This window comes from Ovis aries, chromosome 2 (assembly GCF_016772045.2).
Source record: "Ovis aries strain OAR_USU_Benz2616 breed Rambouillet chromosome 2, ARS-UI_Ramb_v3.0, whole genome shotgun sequence".
Classification (NCBI taxonomy): Eukaryota; Metazoa; Chordata; class Mammalia; order Artiodactyla; family Bovidae; genus Ovis; species Ovis aries.
In genome coordinates, this window is record NC_056055.1 from 185,079,946 (window position 1) to 185,085,979 (window position 6,034).

Consider the following 6,034-nt stretch of genomic DNA (forward strand, 5'->3'; position numbering starts at 1 on the left):
CCTGGACCCTCCAGAGGCACACAGCATGTTGGTCCATTTTAGATAATTCTTATGTCCAGAACTGCAGTTTAATAAATTTGTGTTTTAAGCCACTGAAGTTGCAGTAATTTGTTATAGCATCAAGAGGAAACTTATACACAGAGGAAAGATAGTTAGCTCTGTGCAGTAATCTAAAAAAATCCCTAATTCAAAATTTTGAATTTAGTATTTGAAAAAAGAAATTTACTGTTTGTGTGTGTGTGGGTGTAATGGAGTATTCAACAAGGTAATAGTAAGACAACTAGAAAACCATTAAAAAATTAAGCAGGATCCCCCACCTCACTCCCCAAAATTAAGCAGGATCCCTATTTCCTTACACCAGAATTATTTCCAGATGGGTCAAGACTTAAGTATTAAAAAAAACCTAAAAGTACTAGAAGAAAATGGTTTTTTCTTCTTTTGTTGTTGTTTATTTTGGACTGAGGAAAACACAAAACCTAGAAATGATAAAGAAGAAATTAATAATAACACACATAGTTGATGGGTGCAACTGGTAATCAAGTTGGCAATACTTGTCAAAATTAAACATATCAGATACTTCAAGCCAGCAATTGTATTTCCAGAAATTTGAAAGAAATGCTTTTATTTATGTACAAAGCTTTGTCATGAAAATGTACTTTACAGCATTGTATGTCATAGCAAAGAACCAGAAATGGCCTAAATGTTCCCCACCTTCATTTTTGACTATGCTGGACCCTAGTTCCTCGAACCTGTGCCCCTCTGCATTGGGAGCTCGTAGTCTTAACCACTAGACCACCAGGGAAGTCCCTAAATGCCCAGTAGAGAAGATTAAATACACTATGATACAGCCCTTTGAAAGAATGACATATATCCATATGTTCTATTAAGAACATTTGTAAGTAAAATATAGTAAGTATGGAAAAAAGACATTGATTGTAGTTAGGGGGAAAAGATATTAAGCTTATGAACGCAGAGAAAATTCTGGAAGCACACTCAAGAAGCTGTGAATACTGCTTACCTTTGGACGCTGGTGCTGGGAGTAGGAGGAAGTCTTTGATTTTTTAAATTTTACATTTTTCTGTATAGTTCTTGATCCCAGGGATTGCTAACGTGGATCTTTTCCTGCTATAGAAAGGAAGGGAGGGAGGGAGAAAGAAGAAAGAAAGAGAAGAGGGAGAAGGAAGGAAGGAGGGAAAAGAGAGATTGAGAGAGAAGTCAGGGAAGAAGAAAGGAAGGAAGGAAAGGAGGGAAGGAAGAAGAAGAGAAAGAATAAGAAAGAATTGCTGGCAAGTGAGGAGGAAGCAGGTTATATCTAAAGAGTGACCAGTCTGGGTCACCTGCCTTAGAGATACAAGTTATGTAATTTTTAAAAATAAATACCTATTTTTAAAAAGTACATTCAAAGGAACTCTACGGGTTTTTTCTTTTTTCTTTTTTTTACCGGAGTATAATTGTTTTACAATGTTGTGTTAGTTTCTGCTGTACAACAAAGTGAATCAGCTATGTGTATACTTACATCCCCTCTCTCTTGAACTTTTCCTCCCACTGCCCCCACCCTTACCCCCCATACCACCCATCTAAGTTATCACAGAACACGGAGCTGCAAAGGAGCTCTACGATTCAAGAAAGCCCAAGCCATAGAGTTCTAAACTTCTTGGGAAAATGTATGACACTTCAAAGGTTTAAGTCTGAATTTGTTTGTCTTGTTTTGCTTTGCTTCAAGTTATGTCTGAAGATTCCAGACAGATGAAAGAATGAAATTAATCCAGCTAAGGCAGACAGATATCCAGTTAAGGTCACATGTCAGAGACCAGGTGTTTGAAACCCTGTTTTCCTTGTATGACCCACCTCACCAGCTTAGGTGACAAAACCGGGTCACTTTAAGTCACGTGTTTTTAATGTTAAAATTCATACCACTCTGAGTTCCACACAGCAAGCCAAGTCTAGCTTCCCGTGGGGTTGTCCTCCTCAGAAATCCCCAGTGACCCAAGAGTTTATCATTCTTCCAAAGGGGTCCTCCTAAGTTGTTGATGGGGAGGCTGGGGCGGGGGGAGACAGTGGTTGGTGAATTGGCCACAAGGCCTGATCAAAGCTCCTTCTCTGCTGCCTTGCAGCTGCCAGAGGTCACTGCCACAGCACAGGCAGCCTGGCTTGGCTGCACAAGCTAGAACGGATGCCTTTTCCATTCTGGCTATAGCTACCCGGGGTTGGGAGTCAGTCACGCAGTGCGAGGCCAGTCCTTTCTGCCAACACCCTCCAAGTGTGGACACAACCCTTGCTCCTCACTCCCAAAGCACAGCCAAGAGCAGGCACAGACAAAGGGGAAAAGTCACAGTCAGCAGCACTGTCTGCCAATATCTAGGAATGTTTGCTGCCACTTTGAACTGAAAAAAAAATCTTGCTCTCAATGTAATATTAAATTATTTAGATTATGTTTCTTTGTTTTATGTAAACATAAGATTAGGTATAAAGTACTCATTCTCATAGCCCTTCTACATCTATAAAATGACAATTTTGAACATTTTATTAATAAAGTTAAAAATTCAATTAATGTTAAGTATGTAATGTAAATGATGTTTTGCTGAAATTAATTTTTTTTTGTAATGAGATTCGGAAACTCACTGCTGTGGTAGGGTCTATTTTTTTTAATTTTTATTTTTATACTGAAGTATAGTTGATTTACAATGTTGTATTAGTTTCAGGTGTACAGCAAACTGGGTTAGTTATACATACTTGCATATCCTTTTCAGGTTCTTTTCCCATATAGATTATTACAGAGTATTGAGTATAGTTCCTTGTGTCTTACAGTAGGACCTTGTTGTTTATCTGTTATATGTATAGTAGTGTGTATGTGTTAATCCCCACTTCCTAATTTATCCTTCTGCCCCAATGGTGTTGTCTTTTTTAGACATGAATTTCTGTGAAATTTTTGCACAGGGTACCATGAGGAATATCAATAACCTCAGATATGCAGATGACACCACCCTTATGGCGGAAAGTGAAGATAAACTAAAGAGCCTCTTGATGAGAGTGAAAAAGCTGGCTTAGAACCCAACATTCAGAAAACTAAGATCATGGCGTCTGGTCCCATTACTTCATGGCAAACAGACAGGGAAGCAATAGAAACAGTGAGAGACTTTACTTTTTTGGGCTCCAAAATCACTGCAGATGGTGACGGCAGCCACGAAATTAAAAGATACTTGCTCCTTGGAAGAGAAGTTATGATCAACCTAGACAGCATATTGAATAGCAAAGACATTAGTTTTACAGCAAAGATCCGTCTAGTCAAAGCTATGGTTTTCCCAGTAGTCATGTATGGATGTGAGAGTTGGACTATAAAGAAAGCTGAGTGCCGAAGAATTGATGCTTTTGAACTGTGGCGTTGGGGAAGACTCTTGAGAGTCCCTTGGACTGCATGGAGATCCAACCAGTCCATCCTAAAGGAAATCAGTCCTGAATATTCATTGGAAGGGCTGATGCTGAAGCTGAAACTCCCAATACTTTGGCCACCTGATGCAAAGAACTGACTCATTTGAAAAGACCCTGCTGTTGGGAAAGATTGAAGACGGGAGGAGAAGGGGACACAGAGGATTGAGATGGTTGGATAGCATCACTGACTTGATGGACATGAGTCTGAGTAAACTCCGGGCATTGATGATGGACAGAGAGGCTTGGCGTGCTGCAGTCCATGGGGTCGCAAAGAGTTGGACATGACTGAATGACTGAACTGAACTGAGCCATGAGGACATTTGACCATCTCCTAGTTAGAAGGCTGTCGTGTCTACAAAGAGTATTCTATTTTTTTTCTGATTAGCTCAAGAAATGCAAGTTATAATTCTTGGTGCCAAATACAAAATCAAATGCCAGCATTTGATGACAAGGTGGTCATCAAAATTGTCCAGAATAGGCATCGATTACTTTTTATAAAGATTATAATTTAAATAAAAACAAACATTTATCCATTTTGATAGATAATTTGCAGATGGTATGATTCAATGTATATGAAATGCCCAGAGTAGGTGAATACCTGGAGGCAGAAAGTAGATTAGTGGTCAGGGGCTAGGGGAGGAGGGAATGAGGAGTGACTGCTAATGGGTATGGGATTCCATTTGGGGGTGATGAAAATATTCCAGAATTAGGTAGAGGTGATGGCTGTACAACTTTGCAAATATACCAAAAAGCACTGTAGTATATGAATTATAACTCAATTTTTAAAAAGTGACTTCATAGTTTTCCTAAAGAATAGTAGATAGATAGACAGTCCATTTACCTAAAGGACTCATCCTTTGGAGTTTTCCAAAACAAAGGGCATCCCCCTCTTGCCTCTCCAATCTTGAGACTCCAGTTATACTTATATTACAATCAAGATTTCTATTTGTATAGAAGGTCACTGTGCTTTATGGATGAGGGTAGGCAGAATGGGCTGAGGGAGAAGTTCTGGAGATATGAAGGTTAGTTGGAGGACTAGTTATAAAGCTCTACAGGACATCAACAAAGACAAATTCAGATCAGGTGAGTGTCACTCAGAGTCACAGCAATTTACCAGATTTGGAGCTGGTACTGGTCTCAAGACCAGCTGGAGCTGGTCTCAAGTACCTTCTCCAAATCGCACCAATTAAAGATTTAAGTATTTCGTTCTCTCAACAAACTTTTTTGACACTGGACAATGTCACTGTCACCCGGCATCAGAAGGGATACAAAGATGACCAAGACAAGATCCTTGACTCCAGTAGCTCCCCATGGATAGTGGGGATAAAACCTGCACAGGGATAAATATCCTATAATAAAAAGAACACTGTAAGAAAAAGGAGGTATAAACCTAAAAGTATCATGTCAAAGAGGAAGAAATTCTTTCTTTTGGTAGAAGTAAGATCCATTGTTGGAGGATGACTGAGTGTAGACAGGATGGAGGTGAAGGAAAAAGCATTTCAGTGGAAGGAACAGTATGAATAAAGGCACAGAGAACAGAGACACAGAAGCCAGAGAACCTGTCTGGGAAGGAGGAAGGAACCTGGCTGGAACCAAGCTGTGGGAAGGAAAGTCAGAACAACATGGACTGATGGGTTGTCTTTTTAAAACAGAAAAACTGAGCCAGGTGAGAGTCCCTAGAAACTGCAAATTTCACAGATCTGTACAGATCTGCAAGGTTTTAGCTTGCAAAAATCATCCCTGATTAGTAAATAGGCCTTTTGTCGGGTTGGAGGGAAAATGATTTTTGAAAGAATGTTTCATGAAGGACAGCCCTGGTGGGGTGCTGAAGCTAAGAGCGAGGAAGAGCAAGAAGGAGTCTGATGACAGAAGGGGACTCTGACAAAAATGAACGCAAAAATTCCTCCCGCCGTCATTTCCACTATCATCCAGCCCACAAGCATTTGTCTCACCGCCACGAAGTTTGTATCATCAAAAAGATTTTAGAATCACCTGGCTAAAAACCCTGACCTGGTGGTAACTGATTCATACACTTGGTTAGCATGAATTAATCTCATATTTAACAGCACATCGTTCCTGGCACACACAGGCACTCAAACGCTGTAAATGAACGTTGTTTGTTCTTTGTTTCAGGGTCTATATTTAGGAGAGGAAATCATTCAAATCTGCACCCTAAAACCTGTATCCTTTTTCAGCACTGAAGTTCGGACAACCTGGGGCCAAAAGGTCAGGTTTTCCACTTTAAACTGAGGTTTTTTTTTTCCCCTCTCTGTGGGGGTCCCTGGAGTCTCTAGGTCCAGCGGGGGAGGGTCCCAGTTTCAATAACCAATCGCCGCGGAGCCACAGCGCCCCGCCCCTCGTAGCCCCTCCCACCCGCTCAGGTCCCTCCTCCCTCGCACCTGCGCGTCCCCCGCGCTCGGGCTGGTGGGGCCGCTTCCAGTCCGCGCCGGCGGGGAGGGGGCTTGGCCTCACCTCTCGCGAGATCGCCTCCCGTGGCCGCGGCCGCAGCTCCGGGCGGCTGACTGGCGGCGTCTGCGCAGCCGCCATGTTCGGTTGCTATGCTGTGGCCTGGGAGACGGGGTGTGCTTGAGGGAGGAGGAGGAGA